This window comes from Rhinoderma darwinii, unplaced genomic scaffold (genome assembly GCF_050947455.1).
Source record: "Rhinoderma darwinii isolate aRhiDar2 unplaced genomic scaffold, aRhiDar2.hap1 Scaffold_721, whole genome shotgun sequence".
Lineage (NCBI taxonomy): Eukaryota > Metazoa > Chordata > Amphibia > Anura > Rhinodermatidae > Rhinoderma > Rhinoderma darwinii.
The window spans coordinates 186833-209590 of NW_027464282.1; the positions used below are offsets into that span (position 1 = coordinate 186833).

The following is a 22758-nucleotide window of genomic DNA, read 5'->3' on the forward strand; positions in this document are numbered from 1 at the left end:
TGGAACCTCTACTGTAAGAGCAGTCACACTATGGAGCCTCTACTGTAAGAGCAGTCACACTATGGAACCTCTACTGTAAGAGCAGTCACACTATGGAACCTCTACTGTAAGATCAGTTACACTATGGAGCCTCTACTGTAAGAGAAGTCACACTATGGAACCTCTACTGTAAGAGCAGTCACACTATGGAGCCTCTACTGTAAGAGCAGTCACACTATGGAACCTCTACTGTAAGAGCAGTCACACTATGGAACCTCTACTGTAAGATCAATCACACTATGGAGCCTCTTCTGTAAGATCAGTCACACTATGGAACCTCTACTGTAAGATCAGTTACACTATGGAACCTCTACTGTAAGATCAGTCACACTATGGACCCTCTACTGTAAGATCAGTCACACTATGGACCCTCTGCTGTAAGAGCAGTCACACTATGGAGCCTCTGCTGTAAGAGCAGTCACACTATGGAGCCTCTACTGTAAGAGCAGTCACACTATGGAGCCTCTACTGTAAGAGCAGTCACACTATGGAACCTCTACTGTAAGATCAGTCACACTATGGAACCTCTACTGTAAGAGCAGTCACACTATGGAGCCTCTACTGTAAGAGCAGTCACACTATGGAGCCTCTACTGTAAGAGCAGTCACACTATGGAGCCTCTACTGTAAGAGCAGTCACACTATGGAACCTCTACTGTAAGAGCAGTCACACTATGGACCCTCTACTGTAAGAGCAGTCACACTATGGAACCTCTACTGTAAGAGCAGTCACACTATGGAACCTCTACTGTAAGAGCAGTCACACTATGGAACCTCTACTGTAAGAGAAGTCACACTATGGAGCCTCTACTGTAAGAGCGGTCACACTATGGAGCCTCTACTGTAAGAGCGGTCACACTATGGAGCCTCTACTGTAAGAGCGGTCACACTATGGAGCATCTACTGTAAGAGCGGTCACACTATGGAACCTCTACTGTAAGAGAAGTCACACTATGGAACCTCTACTGTAAGAGAAGTCACACTATGGAACCTCTACTGTAAGAGCAGTCACACTATGGAACCTCTACTGTAAGAGCAGTCACACTATGGAACCTCTACTGTAAGAGCAGTCACAATATGGAACCTCTACTGTAAGAGCAGTCACACTATGGACCCTCTACTGTAAGATCAGTCACACTATGGAACTCTACTGTAAGAACAGTCACACTATGGAACCTCTACTGTAAGAGCAGTCACACTATGGAACCTCTACTGTAAGATCAGTCACACTGCAGAACCTCTACTGTAAGAGCAGTCACACTATGGAGCCTCTACTGTAAGAGCAGTCACATTATGGAAACTCTGCTGTAAGATCAGTCACACTATGGAAGCTCTACTGTAAGAGCAGTCACACTATGGAACCTCTACTGTAAGAGCAGTCACACTATGGAACCTCTACTGTAAGAACAGTCACACTATGGAACCTCTACTGTAAGAGCAGTCACACTATGGAGCCTCTACTGTAAGATCAGTCACACTATGGAGCCTCTACTGTAAGAGCAGTCACACTATGGAACCTCTACTGTAAGAGCAGTCACACTATGGAACCTCTACTGTAAGAGCAGTCACACTATGGAGCCTCTACTGTAAGAGCAGTCACATTATGGAAACTCTGCTGTAAGATCAGTCACACTATGGAAGCTCTACTGTAAGAGCAGTCACACTATGGAACCTCTACTGTAAGAGCAGTCACACTATGGAACCTCTACTGTAAGAACAGTCACACTATGGAACCTCTACTGTAAGAGCAGTCACACTATGGAGCCTCTACTGTAAGATCAGTCACACTATGGAGCCTCTACTGTAAGAGCAGTCACACTATGGAACCTCTACTGTAAGAGCAGTCACACTATGAAACCTCTACTGTAAGAGCAGTCACACTATGGAACCTCTACTGTAAGAGAAGACACTATGGAACCTCTACTGTAAGATCAGTCACACTATGGAACCTCTACTGTAAGATCAGTCACACTATGGAGGCTCTACTGTAAGAGCGGTCACACTATGGAGCCTCTACTGTAAGAGCGGTCACACTATGGAACCTCTACTGTAAGAGCAGTCACACTATGGAGCCTCTACTGTAAGATCAGTCACACTATGGAGCCTCTGCTGTAAGAGCAGTCACACTATGGAGCCTCTGCTGTAAGAGCAGTCACACTATGGAACCTCTACTGTAAGAGCAGTCACACTATGGAACCTCTACTGTAAGAGCAGTCACACTATGGAAGCTCTACTGTAAGAGCAGTCACACTATGGAACCTCTACTGTAAGAACAGTCACACTATGGAACCTCTACTGTAAGAGCAGTCACACTATGGAACCTCTACTGTAAGATCAGTCACACTATGGAACCTCTACTGTAAGAGCAGTCACACTATGGACCCTCTGCTGTAAGAGCAGTCACACTATGGAGCCTCTGCTGTAAGAGCAGTCACACTATGGAGCCTCTACTGTAAGAGCAGTCACACTATGGAACCTCTACTGTAAGAGAAGTCACACTATGGAACCTCTACTGTAAGAGCAGTCACACTATGGAGCCTCTACTGTAAGAGCAGTCACACTATGGAACCTCTACTGTAAGATCAATCACACTATGGAGCCTCTTCTGTAAGATCAGTCACACTATGGAACCTCTACTGTAAGATCAGTTACACTATGGACCCTCTACTGTAAGATCAGTCACACTATGGACCCTCTACTGTAAGATCAGTCACACTATGGACCCTCTACTGTAAGATCAGTCACACTATGGACCCTCTGCTGTAAGAGCAGTCACACTATGGAGCCTCTGCTGTAAGAGCAGTCACACTATGGAGCCTCTACTGTAAGAGCAGTCACACTATGGAGCCTCTACTGTAAGATCAGTCACACTATGGAACCTCTACTGTAAGAGCAGTCACACTATGGAGCCTCTACTGTAAGAGCAGTCACACTATGGAGCCTCTACTGTAAGAGCAGTCACACTATGGAGCCTCTACTGTAAGAGCAGTCACACTATGGAACCTCTACTGTAAGAGCAGTCACACTATGGACCCTCTACTGTAAGAGCAGTCACACTATGGAACCTCTACTGTAAGAGCAGTCACACTATGGAACCTCTACTGTAAGAGCAGTCACACTATGGAGCCTCTACTGTAAGAGCGGTCACACTATGGAGCCTCTACTGTAAGAGCGGTCACACTATGGAGCCTCTACTGTAAGAGCGGTCACACTATGGAGCATCTACTGTAAGAGCGGTCACACTATGGAACCTCTACTGTAAGAGAAGTCACACTATGGAACCTCTACTGTAAGAGAAGTCACACTATGGAACCTCTACTGTAAGAGCAGTCACACTATGGAACCTCTACTGTAAGAGCAGTCACACTATGGAACCTCTACTGTAAGAGCAGTCACAATATGGAACCTCTACTGTAAGAGCAGTCACACTATGGACCCTCTACTGTAAGATCAGTCACACTATGGAACTCTACTGTAAGAACAGTCACACTATGGAACCTCTACTGTAAGAGCAGTCACACTATGGAACCTCTACTGTAAGATCAGTCACACTGCAGAACCTCTACTGTAAGAGCAGTCACACTATGGAGCCTCTGCTGTAAGAGCAGTCACATTATGGAAACTCTGCTGTAAGATCAGTCACACTATGGAAGCTCTACTGTAAGAGCAGTCACACTATGGAACCTCTACTGTAAGAGCAGTCACACTATGGAACCTCTACTGTAAGAACAGTCACACTATGGAACCTCTACTGTAAGAGCAGTCACACTATGGAGCCTCTACTGTAAGATCAGTCACACTATGGAGCCTCTACTGTAAGAGCAGTCACACTATGGAACCTCTACTGTAAGAGCAGTCACACTATGGAACCTCTACTGTAAGAGCAGTCACACTATGGAGCCTCTACTGTAAGAGCAGTCACATTATGGAAACTCTGCTGTAAGATCAGTCACACTATGGAAGCTCTACTGTAAGAGCAGTCACACTATGGAACCTCTACTGTAAGAGCAGTCACACTATGGAACCTCTACTGTAAGAACAGATCAGTCACACTATGGAGCCTCTACTGTAAGAGCAGTCACACTATGGAACCTCTACTGTAAGAGCAGTCACACTATGGAACCTCTACTGTAAGAGAAGTCACACTATGGAACCTCTACTGTAAGAGCAGTCACAATATGGAACCTCTACTGTAAGAGCAGTCACACTATGGAACCTCTACTGTAAGAGCAGTCATACTATGGACCCTGTACTGTAAGAGCAGTCACACTATGGAGCCTCTACTGTAAGATCAGTTACACTATGGAACCTCTACTGTAAGAGCAGTCACACTATGGAGCCTCTACTGTAAGAGCAGTCACACTATGGACCCTCTACTGTAAGAGCAGTCACACTATGGAGCATCTACTGTAAGAGCAGTCACACTATGGAACCTCTACTGTAAGAGCGGTCACACTATGGAACCTCTACTGTAAGAGCGGTCACACTATGTAACCTCTACTGTAAGAGCGGTCACACTATGTAACCTCTACTGTAAGAGCGGTTACACTATGGAACCTCTACTGTAAGAGCAGTCACACTATGGAGCCTCTACTGTAAGAGCAGTCACACTATGGAACCTCTACTGTAAGAGCAGTCACACTATGGAACCTCTACTGTAAGAGCGGTCACACTATGGAACCTCTACTGTAAGAGCGGTCACACTATGGAACCTCTACTGTAAGAGCGGTCACACTATGGAACCTCTACTGTAAGAGCGGTCACACTATGGAGCTTCTACTGTAAGAGCGGTCACACTATGGAACCTCTACTGTAAGAGCAGTCACACTATGGAACCTCTACTGTAAGAGCAGACACACTATGGAACCTCTACTGTAAGATCAGTCACACTATGGAACCTCTACTGTAAGAGCAGTCACACTATGGAACCTCTACTGTAAGAGCAGTCACACTATGGAGCCTCTACTGTAAGAGCAGTCACACTATGGAACCTCTACTGTAAGAGCGGTCACACTATGGAACCTCTACTGTAAGAGCAGTCACACTATGGAGCCTCTACTGTAAGATCAGTCACACTATGGAGCCTCTACTGTAAGAGCAGTCACACTATGGAGCCTCTACTGTAAGAGCGGTCACACTATGGAACCTCTACTGTAAGAGCGGTCACACTATGGAACCTCTACTGTAAGAGCGGTTACACTATGGAACCTCTACTGTAAGAGCAGTCACACTATGGAGCCTCTACTGTAAGAGCGGTCACACTATGGAACCTCTACTGTAAGAGCGGTCACACTATGGAACCTCTACTGTAAGAGCGGTCACACTATGGAACCTCTACTGTAAGAGCAGTCACACTATGGAACCTCTACTGTAAGAGCAGTCACACTATGGAACCTCTACTGTAAGAGCAGTCACACTATGGAACCTCTACTGTAAGAGCAGTCACACTATGGAGCCTCTACTGTAAGAGCAGTCACACTATGGAACCTCTACTGTAAGAGCAGTCACACTATGGAGCCTCTACTGTAAGAGCAGTTACACTATGGAGCCTCTACTGTAAGATCAGTCACACTATGGAGCCTCTACTGTAAGAGCAGTCACACTATGGAACCTCTACTGTAAGAGCAGTCACACTATGGAGCCTCTACTGTAAGAGCAGTCACACTATGGAGCCTCTACTGTAAGAGAAGTCACACTATGGAGCCTCTACTGTAAGAGCAGTCACACTCTGGAGCCTCTACTGTAAGATCAGTCACACTATGGAGCCTCTACTGTAAGAGCAGTCACACTATGGAACCTCTACTGTAAGAGCAGTCACACTATGGAACCTCTACTGTAAGAGCAGTCACACTATGGAACCTCTACTGTAAGAGCGGTCACACTATGGAACCTCTACTGTAAGAGCAATCACACTATGGACCCTCTACTGTAAGATCAGTCACACTATGGAGCCTCTACTGTAAGATCAGTCACACTATGGAGCCTCTACTGTAAGAGCAGTCACACTATGGAGCCTCTACTGTAAGAGCAGTCACACTATGGAGCCTCTACTGTAAGAGCAGTCACACTATGGAACCTCTACTGTAAGAGCAGACACACTATGGAACCTCTACTGTAAGATCAGTCACACTATGGAACCTCTACTGTAAGATCAGTCACACTATGGAGCCTCTACTGTAAGAGCAGTCACACTATGGAACCTCTACTGTAAGATCAGTTACACTATGGAGCCTCTACTGTAAGAGAAGTCACACTATGGAACCTCTACTGTAAGAGCAGTCACACTATGGAGCCTCTACTGTAAGAGCAGTCACACTATGGAGCCTCTACTGTAAGAGCGGTCACACTATGGAACCTCTACTGTAAGAGCAGTCACACTATGGAACCTCTACTGTAAGATCAATCACACTATGGAGCCTCTTCTGTAAGATCAGTCACACTATGGAACCTCTACTGTAAGATCAGTTACACTATGGAACCTCTACTGTAAGATCAGTCACACTATGGACCCTCTGCTGTAAGAGCAGTCACACTATGGAGCCTCTGCTGTAAGAGCAGTCACACTATGGAGCCTCTACTGTAAGAGCAGTCACACTATGGAGCCTCTACTGTAAGATCAGTCACACTATGGAACCTCTACTGTAAGATCAGTCACACTATGGAACCTCTACTGTAAGAGCAGTCACACTATGGAGCCTCTACTGTAAGAGCAGTCACACTATGGAACCTCTACTGTAAGAGAAGTCACACTATGGAGCCTCTACTGTAAGAGCGGTCACACTATGGAGCCTCTACTGTAAGAGCGGTCACACTATGGAGCCTCTACTGTAAGAGCAGTCACACTATAGAACCTCTACTGTAAGAGCAGTCACACTATGGAACCTCTACTGTAAGAGCAGTCACACTATGGAACCTTTACTGTAAGATCAGTCACACTATGGAGCCTCTACTGTAAGATCAGTCACACTATGGAACCTCTACTGTAAGAGCAGTCACACTATGGAACCTCTACTGTAAGAGAAGACACTATGGAACCTCTACTGTAAGATCAGTCACACTATGGAACCTCTACTGTAAGATCAGTCACACTATGGAGCCTCTACTGTAAGAGCAGTCACACTATGGAGCATCTACTGTAAGAGCAGTCACACTATGGAGCCTCTACTGTAAGAGCAGTCACACTATGGAGGCTCTACTGTAAGAGCGGTCACACTATGGAGCCTCTACTGTAAGAGCGGTCACACTATGGAACCTCTACTGTAAGAGCAGTCACACTATGGAGCCTCTACTGTAAGATCAGTCACACTATGGAGCCTCTGCTGTAAGAGCAGTCACACTATGGAACCTCTACTGTAAGAGCAGTCACACTATGGAACCTCTACTGTAAGAGCAGTCACACTATGGAACCTCTACTGTAAGAGCAGTCACACTATGGAACCTCTACTGTAAGAGCAGTCACACTATGGAACCTCTACTGTAAGAGCAGTCACACTATGGAACCTCTACTGTAAGAGCAGTCACACTATGGAACCTCTACTGTAAGAGCAGTCACACTATGGAGCCTCTACTGTGAGCAGTCACACTATGGAACCTCTACTGTAAGATCAGTTACACTATGGAGCCTCTACTGTAAGAGAAGTCACACTATGGAACCTCTACTGTAAGAGCAGTCACACTATGGAACCTCTACTGTAAGAGCAGTCACACTATGGAACCTCTACTGTAAGATCAATCACACTATGGAGCCTCTTCTGTAAGATCAGTCACACTATGGAACCTCTACTGTAAGATCAGTTACACTATGGAACCTCTACTGTAAGATCAGTCACACTATGGACCCTCTACTGTAAGATCAGTCACACTATGGACCCCCTGCTGTAAGAGCAGTCACACTATGGAGCCCCTGCTGTAAGAGCAGTCACACTATGGAGCCTCTGCTGTAAGAGCAGTCACACTATGGAGCCTCTACTGTAAGAGCAGTCACACTATGGAGCCTCTACTGTAAGATCAGTCACACTATGGAACCTCTACTGTAAGATCAGTCACACTATGGAACCTCTACTGTAAGAGCAGTCACACTATGGAGCCTCTACTGTAAGAGCAGTCACACTATGGAGCCTCTACTGTAAGAGCAGTCACACTATGGAGCCTCTACAGTAAGAGCAGTCACACTATGGAACCTCTACTGTAAGAGCAGTCACACTATGGACCCTCTACTGTAAGAGCAGTCACACTATGGAACCTCTACTGTAAGAGCGGTCACACTATGGAACCTCTACTGTAAGAGCGGTCACACTATGGAACCTCTACTGTAAGAGCGGTTACACTATGGAACCTCTACTGTAAGAGCGGTCACACTATGGAGCCTCTACTGTAAGAGCGGTCACACTATGGAACCTCTACTGTAAGAGCGGTCACACTATGGAACCTCTACTGTAGGAGCGGTCACACTATGGAACCTCTACTGTAAGAGCGGTCACACTATGGAACCTCTACTGTAAGAGCAGTCACACTATGGAACCTCTACTGTAAGAGCAGTCACACTATGGAACCTCTACTGTAAGAGCAGTCACACTATGGAACCTCTACTGTAAGAGCAGTCACACTATGGAGCCTCTACTGTAAGAGCAGTCACACTATGGAACCTCTACTGTAAGAGCAGTCACACTATGGAGCCTCTACTGTAAGAGCAGTTACACTATGGAGCCTCTACTGTAAGATCAGTCACACTATGGAGCCTCTACTGTAAGAGCAGTCACACTATGGAACCTCTACTGTAAGAGCAGTCACACTATGGAGCCTCTACTGTAAGAGCAGTCACACTATGGAGCCTCTACTGTAAGAGCAGTCACACTATGGAGCCTCTACTGTAAGAGCAGTCACACTCTGGAGCCTCTACTGTAAGATCAGTCACACTATGGAGCCTCTACTGTAAGAGCAGTCACACTATGGAACCTCTACTGTAAGAGCAGTCACACTATGGAACCTCTACTGTAAGATCAGTCACACTATGGAACCTCTACTGTAAGAGCGGTCACACTATGGAACCTCTACTGTAAGAGCAATCACACTATGGACCCTCTACTGTAAGATCAGTCACACTATGGAGCCTCTACTGTAAGATCAGTCACACTATGGAGCCTCTACTGTAAGAGCAGTCACACTATGGAGCCTCTACTGTAAGAGCAGTCACACTATGGAGCCTCTACTGTAAGAGCAGTCACACTATGGAACCTCTACTGTAAGAGCAGACACACTATGGAACCTCTACTGTAAGATCAGTCACACTATGGAACCTCTACTGTAAGATCAGTCACACTATGGAGCCTCTACTGTAAGAGCAGTCACACTATGGAACCTCTACTGTAAGATCAGTCACACTATGGAGCCTCTACTGTAAGAGAAGTCACACTATGGAGCCTCTACTGTAAGAGAAGTCACACTATGGAACCTCTACTGTAAGAGCAGTCACACTATGGAGCCTCTACTGTAAGAGCAGTCACACTATGGAGCCTCTACTGTAAGAGCGGTCACACTATGGAACCTCTACTGTAAGAGCAGTCACACTATGGAACCTCTACTGTAAGATCAATCACACTATGGAGCCTCTTCTGTAAGATCAGTCACACTATGGAACCTCTACTGTAAGATCAGTTACACTATGGAACCTCTACTGTAAGATCAGTCACACTATGGACCCTCTGCTGTAAGAGCAGTCACACTATGGAGCCTCTGCTGTAAGAGCAGTCACACTATGGAGCCTCTACTGTAAGAGCAGTCACACTATGGAGCCTCTACTGTAAGATCAGTCACACTATGGAACCTCTACTGTAAGATCAGTCACACTATGGAACCTCTACTGTAAGAGCAGTCACACTATGGAGCCTCTACTGTAAGAGCAGTCACACTATGGAGCCTCTACTGTAAGAGCAGTCACACTATGGACCCTCTACTGTAAGAGCAGTCACACTATGGACCCTCTACTGTAAGAGCAGTCACACTATGGAACCTCTACTGTAAGAGAAGTCACACTATGGAGCCTCTACTGTAAGAGCGGTCACACTATGGAGCCTCTACTGTAAGAGCGGTCACACTATGGAGCCTCTACTGTAAGAGCAGTCACACTATGGAGCCTCTACTGTAAGAGCAGTCACACTATAGAACCTCTACTGTAAGAGCAGTCACACTATGGAACCTCTACTGTAAGAGCAGTCACACTATGGAACCTTTACTGTAAGATCAGTCACACTATGGAGCCTCTACTGTAAGATCAGTCACACTATGGAACCTCTACTGTAAGAGCAGTCACACTATGGAACCTCTACTGTAAGAGAAGACACTATGGAACCTCTACTGTAAGATCAGTCACACTATGGAACCTCTACTGTAAGATCAGTCACACTATGGAGCCTCTACTGTAAGAGCAGTCACACTATGGAGCATCTACTGTAAGAGCAGTCACACTATGGAGCCTCTACTGTAAGAGCAGTCACACTATGGAGGCTCTACTGTAAGAGCGGTCACACTATGGAGCCTCTACTGTAAGAGCGGTCACACTATGGAACCTCTACTGTAAGAGCAGTCACACTATGGAGCCTCTACTGTAAGATCAGTCACACTATGGAGCCTCTGCTGTAAGATCAGTCACACTATGGAGCCTCTGCTGTAAGAGCAGTCACACTATGGAACCTCTACTGTAAGAGCAGTCACACTATGGAACCTCTACTGTAAGAGCAGTCACACTATGGAACCTCTACTGTAAGAGCAGTCACACTATGGAACCTCTACTGTAAGAGCAGTCACACTATGGAGCCTCTACTGTAAGAGCAGTCACACTATGGAGCCTCTACTGTAAGAGCAGTCACACTATGGAACCTCTACTGTAAGATCAGTTACACTATGGAGCCTCTACTGTAAGAGAAGTCACACTATGGAACCTCTACTGTAAGAGCAGTCACACTATGGAACCTCTACTGTAAGAGCAGTCACACTATGGAACCTCTACTGTAAGATCAATCACACTATGGAGCCTCTTCTGTAAGATCAGTCACACTATGGAACCTCTACTGTAAGATCAGTTACACTATGGAACCTCTACTGTAAGATCAGTCACACTATGGACCCTCTACTGTAAGATCAGTCACACTATGGACCCCCTGCTGTAAGAGCAGTCACACTATGGAGCCTCTGCTGTAAGAGCAGTCACACTATGGAGCCTCTACTGTAAGAGCAGTCACACTATGGAGCCTCTACTGTAAGATCAGTCACACTATGGAACCTCTACTGTAAGATCAGTCACACTATGGAACCTCTACTGTAAGAGCAGTCACACTATGGAGCCTCTACTGTAAGAGCAGTCACACTATGGAGCCTCTACTGTAAGAGCAGTCACACTATGGAGCCTCTACAGTAAGAGCAGTCACACTATGGAACCTCTACTGTAAGAGCAGTCACACTATGGACCCTCTACTGTAAGAGCAGTCACACTATGGAACCTCTACTGTAAGAGAAGTCACACTATGGAACCTCTACTGTAAGAGCAGTCACACTATGGAGCCTCTACTGTAAGAGCGGTCACACTATGGAGCCTCTACTGTAAGAGCGGTCACACTATGGAGCATCTACTGTAAGAGCGGTCACACTATGGAACCTCTACTGTAAGAGAAGTCACACTATGGAACCTCTACTGTAAGAGAAGTCACACTATGGAACCTCTACTGTAAGAGCAGTCACAATATGGAACCTCTACTGTAAGAGCAGTCACACTATGGAACCTCTACTGTAAGAGCAGTCACACTATGGAACCTCTACTGTAAGAGCAGTCACAATATGAAACCTCTACTGTAAGAGCAGTCACACTATGGACCCTCTACTGTAAGATCAGTCACACTATGGAACTCTACTGTAAGAACAGTCACACTATGGAACCTCTACTGTAAGAGCAGTCACACTGCAGAACCTCTACTGTAAGAGCAGTCACACTATGGAGCCTCTACTGTAAGAGCAGTCACATTATGGAAACTCTGCTGTAAGATCAGTCACACTATGGAAGCTCTACTGTAAGAGCAGTCACACTATGGAACCTCTACTGTAAGAGCGGTCACACTATGGAACCTCTACTGTAAGAGCCGTCACACTATGGAGCTTCTACTGTAAGAGCGGTCACACTATGGAACCTCTACTGTAAGAGCAGTCACACTATGGAACCTCTACTGTAAGAGCAGACACACTATGGAACCTCTACTGTAAGATCAGTCACACTATGGAACCTCTACTGTAAGAGCAGTCACACTATGGAACCTCTACTGTAAGAGCAGTCACACTATGGAGCCTCTACTGTAAGAGCAGTCACACTATGGAACCTCTACTGTAAGAGCGGTCACACTATGGAACCTCTACTGTAAGAGCAGTCACACTATGGAGCCTCTACTGTAAGAGAAGTCACACTATGGAACCTCTACTGTAAGAGCAGTCACAATATGGAACCTCTACTGTAAGAGCAGTCACACTATGGAACCTCTACTGTAAGAGCAGTCACACTATGGAACCTCTACTGTAAGAGCAGTCACAATATGGAACCTCTACTGTAAGAGCAGTCACACTATGGACCCTCTACTGTAAGATCAGTCACACTATGGAACTCTACTGTAAGAACAGTCACACTATGGAACCTCTACTGTAAGAGCAGTCACACTGCAGAACCTCTACTGTAAGAGCAGTCACACTATGGAGCCTCTACTGTAAGAGCAGTCACACTATGGAGCTTCTACTGTAAGAGCGGTCACACTATGGAACCTCTACTGTAAGAGCAGTCACACTATGGAGCTTCTACTGTAAGAGCGGTCACACTATGGAACCTCTACTGTAAGAGCAGTCACACTATGGAACCTCTACTGTAAGATCAGTCACACTATGGAACCTCTACTGTAAGAGCAGTCACACTATGGAACCTCTACTGTAAGAGCAGTCACACTATGGAGCCTCTACTGTAAGAGCAGTCACACTATGGAACCTCTACTGTAAGAGCGGTCACACTATGGAACCTCTACTGTAAGAGCGGTCACACTATGGAGCCTCTACTGTAAGATCAGTCACACTATGGAGCCTCTACTGTAAGAGCAGTCACACTATGGAGCCTCTACTGTAAGAGCGGTCACACTATGGAACCTCTACTGTAAGAGCGGTCACACTATGGAACCTCTACTGTAAGAGCGGTCACACTATGGAACCTCTACTGTAAGAGCGGTCACACTATGGAACCTCTACTGTAAGAGCGGTCACACTATGGAACCTCTACTGTAAGAGCGGTCACACTATGGAACCTCTACTGTAAGAGCGGTCACACTATGGAGCCTCTACTGTAAGAGCGGTCACACTATGGAACCTCTACTGTAAGAGCGGTCACACTATGGAACCTCTACTGTAAGAGCGGTCACACTATGGAGCCTCTACTGTAAGAGCAGTCACACTATGGAACCTCTACTGTAAGAGCAGTCACACTATGGAACCTCTACTGTAAGAGCGGTTACACTATGGAACCTCTACTGTAAGAGCAGTCACACTATGGAACCTCTACTGTAAGATCAGTCACACTATGGAACCTCTACTGTAAAAGCAGTCACACTATGGACCCTCTGCTGTAAGAGCAGTCACACTATGGAGCCTCTGCTGTAAGAGCAGTCACACTATGGAGCCTCTACTGTAAGAGCAGTCACACTATGGAACCTCTACTGTAAGAGAAGTCACACTATGGAACCTCTACTGTAAGAGCAGTCACACTATGGAGCCTCTACTGTAAGAGCAGTCACACTATGGACCCTCTACTGTAAGAGCAGTCACACTATGGAGCATCTACTGTAAGAGCAGTCACACTATGGAACCTCTACTGTAAGAGCAGTCACACTATGGAACCTCTACTGTAAGAGCGGTCACACTATGGAACCTCTACTGTAAGAGCGGTCACACTATGGAACCTCTACTGTAAGAGCGGTTACACTATGGAACCTCTACTGTAAGAGCAGTCACACTATGGAGCCTCTACTGTAAGAGCAGTCACACTATGGAACCTCTACTGTAAGAGCAGTCACACTATGGAACCTCTACTGTAAGAGCAGTCACACTATGGAACCTCTACTGTAAGAGCAGTCACACTATGGAACCTCTACTGTAAGATCAGTCACACTATGGAACCTCTACTGTAAGATCAGTCACACTATGGAACCTCTACTGTAAGAGCAGTCACACTATGGAACCTCTACTTTAAGAGCAGTCACACTATGGAACCTCTACTGTAAGAGCAGTCACACTATGGAACCTCTACTGTAAGAGCAGTCACACTATGGAGCCTCTACTGTAAGAGCAGTCACACTATGGAACCTCTACTGTAAGAGCAGTCACACTATGGAGCCTCTACTGTAAGAGCAGTTACACTATGGAGCCTCTACTGTAAGAGCAGTCACACTATGGAACCTCTACTGTAAGAGCAGTCACACTATGGAGCCTCTACTGTAAGAGCAGTCACACTATGGACCCTGTACTGTAAGAGCAGTCACACTATGGAGCCTCTACTGTAAGATCAGTTACACTATGGACCTCTGCTGTAAGAGCGGTCACACTATGGAACCTCTACTGTAAGATCAGTCACACTATGGAGCCTCTACTGTAAGATCAGTCACACTATGGACCTCTGCTGTAAGAGCGGTCACACTATGGAACCTGTACTGTAAGAGAAGTCACACTATGGACCCTCTACTGTAAGATCGGTCACACTATGGAGCCTCTACTGTAAGAGCAGTCACACTATGGAGCCTCTACTGTAAGAGCAGTCACACTATGGAGCCTCTACTGTAAGAGCAGTCACACTATGGAGCCTCTACTGTAAGAGCAGTCACACTATGGAGCCTCTACTGTAAGATCAGTCACACTATGGAACCTCTACTGTAAGAGCAGTCACACTATGGAACCTCTACTGTAAGAGCAGTCACACTATGGAGCCTCTACTGTAAGAGCAGTCACACTATGGAGCCTCTACTGTAAGAGCGGTCACACTATGGAACCTCTACTGTAAGAGCGGTCACACTATGGAGCCTCTACTGTAAGATCAGTCACACTATGGAGCCTCTACTGTAAGAGCAGTCACACTATGGAACCTCTACTGTAAGATCAGTCACACTATGGAACCTCTACTGTAAGATCAGTCACACTATGGAACCTCTACTGTAAGATCAGTCACACTATGGAACCTCTACTGTAAGAGCAGTCACACTATGGAGCCTCTACTGTAAGATCGGTCACACTATGGAGCCTCTACTGTAAGAGCAGTCACACTATGGAGCCTCTACTGTAAGAGCAGTCACACTATGGAGCCTCTACTGTAAGAGCAGTTACACTATGGAACCTCTACTGTAAGAGCAGTCACACTATGGAGCCTCTACTGTAAGAGCAGTCACACTATGGAGCCTCTACTGTAAGATCAGTCACACTATGGAACCTCTACTGTAAGATCAGTCACACTATGGAACCTCTACTGTAAGAGCAGTCACACTATGGATCCTCTACTGTAAGATCAGTCACACTATGGACCCTCTGCTGTAAGAGCAGTCACACTATGGAGCCTCTGCTGTAAGAGCAGTCACACTATGGAACCTCTACTGTAAGAGAAGTCACACTATGGAACCTCTACTGTAAGAGCAGTCACACTATGGAGCCTCTACTGTAAGAGCAGTCACACTATGGAACCTCTACTGTAAGAGAAGTCACACTATGGAACCTCTACTGTAAGAGCAGTCACACTATGGAGCCTCTACTGTAAGAGCAGTCACACTATGGAGCATCTACTGTAAGAGCAGTCACACTATGGAACCTCTACTGTAAGAGCAGTCACACTATGGAACCTCTACTGTAAGAGCGGTCACACTATGGAACCTCTACTGTAAGAGCGGTCACACTATGGAACCTCTACTGTAAGAGCGGTCACACTATGGAACCTCTACTGTAAGAGCGGTTACACTATGGAACCTCTACTGTAAGAGCAGTCACACTATGGAGCCTCTACTGTAAGAGCAGTCACACTATGGAACCTCTACTGTAAGAGCAGTCACACTATGGAACCTCTACTGTAAGAGCAGTCACACTATGGAACCTCTACTGTAAGAGCGGTCACACTATGGAACCTCTACTGTAAGAGCGGTCACACTATGGAGCCTCTACTGTAAGATCAGTCACACTATGGAGCCTCTACTGTAAGAGCGGTCACACTATGGAGCCTCTACTGTAAGAGCAGTCACACTATGGAACCTCTACTGTAAGAGCAGTCACACTATGGAACCTCTACTGTAAGAGCAGTCACACTATGGAACCTCTACTGTAAGAGCGGTCACACTATGGAACCTCTACTGTAAGAGCGGTTACACTATGGAACCTCTACTGTAAGAGCAGTCACACTATGGAGCCTCTACTGTAAGAGCAGTCACACTATGGAACCTCTACTGTAAGAGCGGTCACACTATGGAACCTCTACTGTAAGAGCGGTCACACTATGGAACCTCTACTGTAAGAGCGGTCACACTATGGAACCTCTACTGTAAGAGCAGTCACACTATGGAACCTCTACTGTAAGAGCAGTCACACTATGGAACCTCTACTTTAAGAGCAGTCACACTATGGAACCTCTACTGTAAGAGCAGTCACACTATGGAACCTCTACTGTAAGAGCAGTCACACTATGGAGCCTCTACTGTAAGAGCAGTCACACTATGGAACCTCTACTGTAAGAGCAGTCACACTATGGAGCCTCTACTGTAAGAGCAGTTACACTATGGAGCCTCTACTGTAAGAGCAGTCACACTATGGAACCTCTACTGTAAGAGCAGTCACACTATGGAGCCTCTACTGTAAGAGCAGTCACACTATGGAGCCTCTACTGTAAGAGCAGTCACACTATGGAGCCTCTACTGTAAGAGCAGTCACACTATGGAGCCTCTACTGTAAGAGCAGTCACACTATGGAGCCTCTACTGTAAGAGCAGTCACACTATGGAGCCTCTACTGTAAGAGCAGTCACACTATGGAGCCTCTACTGTAAGAGCAGTCACACTATGGACCCTCTACTGTAAGAGCAGTCACACTATGGAACCTCTACTGTAAGAGAAGTCACACTATGGAGCCTCTACTGTAAGAGAAGTCACACTATGGAGCCTCTACTGTAAGAGAAGTCACACTATGGAGCCTCTACTGTAAGATCAGTCACACTATGGAACCTCTACTGTAAGAGCAGTCACACTATGGAGCCTCTACTGTAAGATCAGTTACACTATGGACCTCTGCTGTAAGAGCGGTCACACTATGGAACCTCTACTGTAAGATCAGTCACACTATGGAGCCTCTACTGTAAGAGCAGTCACACTATGGAACCTCTACTGTAAGAGCAATCACACTATGGAACCTATACTGTAAGAGCAGTCACACTATGGAGCCTCTACTGTAAGATCAGTTACACTATGGACCTCTGCTGTAAGAGCGGTCACACTATGGAACCTCTACTGTAAGAGCAGTCACACTATGGACCCTCTACTGTAAGATCGGTCACACTATGGAGCCTCTACTGTAAGAGCAGTCACACTATGGAACCTCTACTGTAAGAGAAGTCACACTATGGAACCTCTACTGTAAGAGCAGTCACACTATGGAGCCTCTACTGTAAGAGCGGTCACACTATGGAGCCTCTACTGTAAGAGCAGTCACACTATGGAGCCTCTACTGTAAGAGCAGTCACACTATGGAGCCTCTACTGTAAGAGCAGTCACACTATGGAGCCTCTACTGTAAGATCAGTTACACTATGGACCTCTGCTGTAAGAGCGGTCACACTATGGAACCTCTACTGTAAGATCAGTCACACTATGGAGCCTCTACTGTAAGAGCAGTCACACTATGGAGCCTCTACTGTAAGATCAGTTACACTATGGACCTCTGCTGTAAGAGCGGTCACACTATGGACCCTGTACTGTAAGATCGGTCACACTATGGAGCCTCTACTGTAAGAGCAGTCACACTATGGAACCTCTACTGTAAGAGAAGTCACACTATGGAACCTCTACTGTAAGAGCAGTCACACTATGGAGCCTCTACTGTAAGAGCAGTCACACTATGGAGCCTCTACTGTAAGAGCAGTCACACTATGGAGCCTCTACTGTAAGAGCAGTCACACTATGGAGCCTCTACTGTAAGATCAGTCACACTATGGAACCTCTACTGTAAGAGCAGTCACACTATGGAACCTCTACTGTAAGAGCGGTCACACTATGGAACCTCTACTGTAAGAGCAGTCACACTATGGAGCCTCTACTGTAAGATCAGTCACACTATGGAGCCTCTACTGTAAGAGCAGTCACACTATGGAACCTCTACTGTAAGATCAGTCACACTATGGAACCTCTACTGTAAGAGCAGTCACACTATGGAGCATCTACTGTAAGAGCAGTCACACTATGGAGCATCTACTGTAAGAGCAGTCACACTATGGAACCTCTACTTTAAGAGCAGTCACACTATGGAGCCTCTACTGTAAGAGCGGTCACACTATGGAACCTCTACTGTAAGAGCGGTCACACTATGGAGCCTCTACTGTAAGAGCAGTCACACTATGGAACCTCTACTGTAAGAGCAGTCACACTATGGAACCTCTACTGTAAGAGCGGTCACACTATGGAACCTCTACTGTAAGAGCAGTTACACTATGGAACCTCTACTGTAAGATCAGTCACACTATGGAACCTCTACTGTAAGAGCAGTCACACTATGGAACCTCTACTGTAAGAGCAGTCACACTATGGAGCCTCTACTGTAAGAGCAGTCACACTATGGAACCTCTACTGTAAGAGCGGTCACACTATGGAACCTCTACTGTAAGAGCAGTCACACTATGGAGCCTCTACTGTAAGATCAGTCACACTATGGAGCCTCTACTGTAAGAGCAGTCACACTATGGAGCCTCTACTGTAAGATCAGTCACACTATGGAGCCTCTACTGTAAGAGCGGTCACACTACGGAACCTCTACTGTAAGAGCAGTCACACTATGGAATCTCTACTGTAAGAGCAGTCACACTATGGAATCTCTACTGTAAGAGCAGTCACACTATGGAGCCTCTACTGTAAGATCAGTCACACTATGGACCCTCTACTGTAAGAGCAGTCACACTATGGAACCTCTACTGTAAGAGCAGTCACACTATGGAACCTCTACTGTAAGAGCAGTCACACTATGGAGCCTCTACTGTAAGAGCAGTCACACTATGGAGTCTCTACTGTAAGAGCAGTCACATTATGGAACCTCTACTGTAAGAGCAGTCACACTATGGAGCCTCTAGTGTAAGAGAAGTCACACTATGGAGCCTCTACTGTAAGAGAAGTCACACTATGGAGCCTCTACTGTAAGATCAGTCACACTATGGAACCTCTACTGTAAGAGCAGTCACACTATGGAGCCTCTACTGTAAGATCAGTTACACTATGGACCTCTGCTGTAAGAGCGGTCACACTATGGAACCTCTACTGTAAGAGCAGTCACACTATGGAGCCTCTACTGTAAGAGCAGTCACACTATGGAGCCTCTACTGTAAGATCAGTCACACTATGGAACCTCTACTGTAAGAGCAGTCACACTATGGAACCTCTACTGTAAGAGCGGTCACACTATGGAACCTCTACTGTAAGAGCGGTCACACTATGGAACCTCTACTGTAAGAGCAGTCACACTATGGAGCCTCTACTGTAAGATCAGTCACACTATGGAGCCTCTACTGTAAGATCAGTCACACTATGGACCCTCTACTGTAAGAGCAGTCACACTATGGACCCTCTACTGTAAGAGCAGTCACACTATGGAACCTCTACTGTAAGAGCAGTCACACTATGGAGCCTCTACTGTAAGAGCAGTCACACTATGGAGTCTCTACTGTAAGAGCAGTCACATTATGGAACCTCTACTGTAAGAGCAGTCACACTATGGAGCCTCTAGTGTAAGAGAAGTCACACTATGGAGCCTCTACTGTAAGAGAAGTCACACTATGGAGCCTCTACTGTAAGATCAGTCACACTATGGAACCTCTACTGTAAGAGCAGTCACACTATGGAGCCTCTACTGTAAGATCAGTTACACTATGGACCTCTGCTGTAAGAGCGGTCACACTATGGAACCTCTACTGTAAGAGCAGTCACACTATGGAGCCTCTACTGTAAGAGCAGTCACACTATGGAGCCTCTACTGTAAGATCAGTCACACTATGGAACCTCTACTGTAAGAGCAGTCACACTATGGAACCTCTACTGTAAGAGCAGTCACACTATGGAACCTCTACTGTAAGAGCAGTCACACTATGGAACCTCTACTGTAAGAGCGGTCACACTATGGAACCTCTACTGTAAGAGCAGTCACACTATGGAGCCTCTACTGTAAGATCAGTCACACTATGGAGCCTCTACTGTAAGAGCAGTCACACTATGGAACCTCTACTGTAAGATCAGTCACACTATGGAACCTCTACTGTAAGAGCGGTCACACTATGGAGCTTCTACTGTAAGATCAGTCACACTATGGAACCTCTACTGTAAGAGCAGTCACACTATGGAACCTCTACTGTAAGAGCGGTCACACTCTGGAACCTCTACTGTAAGAACAGTCACACTATGGAACCTCTACTGTAAGAGCAGTCACACTATGGAACCTCTACTGTAAGAGCAGTCACACTATGGAGCCTCTACTGTAAGAGCAGTCACGCTATGGAGCCTCTACTGTAAGAGCGGTCACACTATGGAGCCTCTACTGTAAGAGCAGTCACACTATGGAGCATCTACTGTAAGAGAAGTCACACTATGGAACCTCTACTGTAAGAGCAGTCACACTCTGGAGCCTCTACTGTAAGATCAGTCACACTATGGAACCTCTACTGTAAGAGCAGTCACACTATGGAACCTCTACTGTAAGAGCGGTCACACTATGGAGCTTCTACTGTAAGAGCAGTCACACTATGGAACCTCTACTGTAAGAGCAGTCACACTATGGAACCTCTACTGTAAGAGCAGTCACACTATGGAGCCTCTACTGTAAGAGAAGTCACACTATGGAACCTCTACTGTAAGAGCAGTCACACTATGGAACCTCTACTGTAAGAGCAGTCACACTATGGAGCCTCTACTGTAAGAGCAGTCACACTATGGAACCTCTACTGTAAGAGCAGTCACACTATGGAACCTCTACTGTAAGAGCAGTCACACTATGGAACCTCTACTGAAAGAGCAGTCACAATATGGAACCTCTACTGTAAGAGCAGTCACACTATGGAACCTCTACTGTAAGAGCAGTCACACTATGGAGCCTGTACTGTAAGATCAGTCACACTATGGAGCCTCTACTGTAAGATCAGTCACACTATGGAACCTCCACTGTAAGAGCAGTCACACTATGGAGCCTGTACTGTAAGATCAGTCACACTATGGAGCCTCTACTGTAAGATCAGTCACACTATGGAACCTCTACTGTAAGAGCAGTCACACTATGGAGCCTCTACTGTAAGAGCAGTCACACTATGGAGCCTCTACTGTAAGATCAGTCACACTATGGAATCTCTACTGTAAGAGCAGTCACACTATGGAATCTCTACTGTAAGAGCAGTCACACTATGGAGCCTCTACTGTAAGATCAGTCACACTATGGACCCTCTACTGTAAGAGCAGTCACACTATGGAACCTCTACTGTAAGAGCAGTCACACTATGGAACCTCTACTGTAAGATCAGTCACACTATGGAACCTCTACTGTAAGAGCAGTCACACTATGGAACCTCTACTGTAAGAGCGGTCACACTATGGAGCTTCTACTGTAAGAGCAGTCACACTATGGAACCTCTACTGTAAGAGCAGTCACACTATGGAGTCTCTACTGTAAGAGCAGTCACATTATGGAACCTCTACTGTAAGAGCAGTCACACTATGGAGCCTCTAGTGTAAGAGAAGTCACACTATGGAGCCTCTACTGTAAGAGAAGTCACACTATGGAGCCTCTACTGTAAGATCAGTCACACTATGGAACCTCTACTGTAAGAGCAGTCACACTATGGAGCCTCTACTGTAAGATCAGTTACACTATGGACCTCTGCTGTAAGAGCGGTCACACTATGGAACCTCTACTGTAAGAGCAGTCACACTATGGAGCCTGTACTGTAAGATCAGTCACACTATGGAACCTCTACTGTAAGAGCAGTCACACTATGGAACCTCTACTGTAAGAGCAGTCACACTATGGAACCTCTACTGTAAGAGCGGTCACACTATGGAACCTCTACTGTAAGAGCAGTCACACTATGGAGCCTCTACTGTAAGATCAGTCACACTATGGAGCCTCTACTGTAAGATCAGTCACACTATGGACCCTCTACTGTAAGAGCAGTCACACTATGGACCCTCTACTGTAAGAGCAGTCACACTATGGAACCTCTACTGTAAGAGCAGTCACACTATGGAGCCTCTACTGTAAGAGCAGTCACACTATGGAGTCTCTACTGTAAGAGCAGTCACATTATGGAACCTCTACTGTAAGAGCAGTCACACTATGGAGCCTCTAGTGTAAGAGAAGTCACACTATGGAGCCTCTAGTGTAAGAGAAGTCACACTATGGAGCCTCTACTGTAAGAGAAGTCACACTATGGAGCCTCTACTGTAAGAT

General features: G+C 46.0%; 1 protein-coding gene across 3 annotated transcripts in view; it reads right to left on the reverse strand.

Annotated features, from left to right (window-relative positions):
• Window positions 1-22758, reverse strand: part of GIGYF1 (GRB10 interacting GYF protein 1) — a 103652-nt gene that overhangs the window by 23972 nt on the left and 56922 nt on the right. The window lies entirely within an intron of this gene.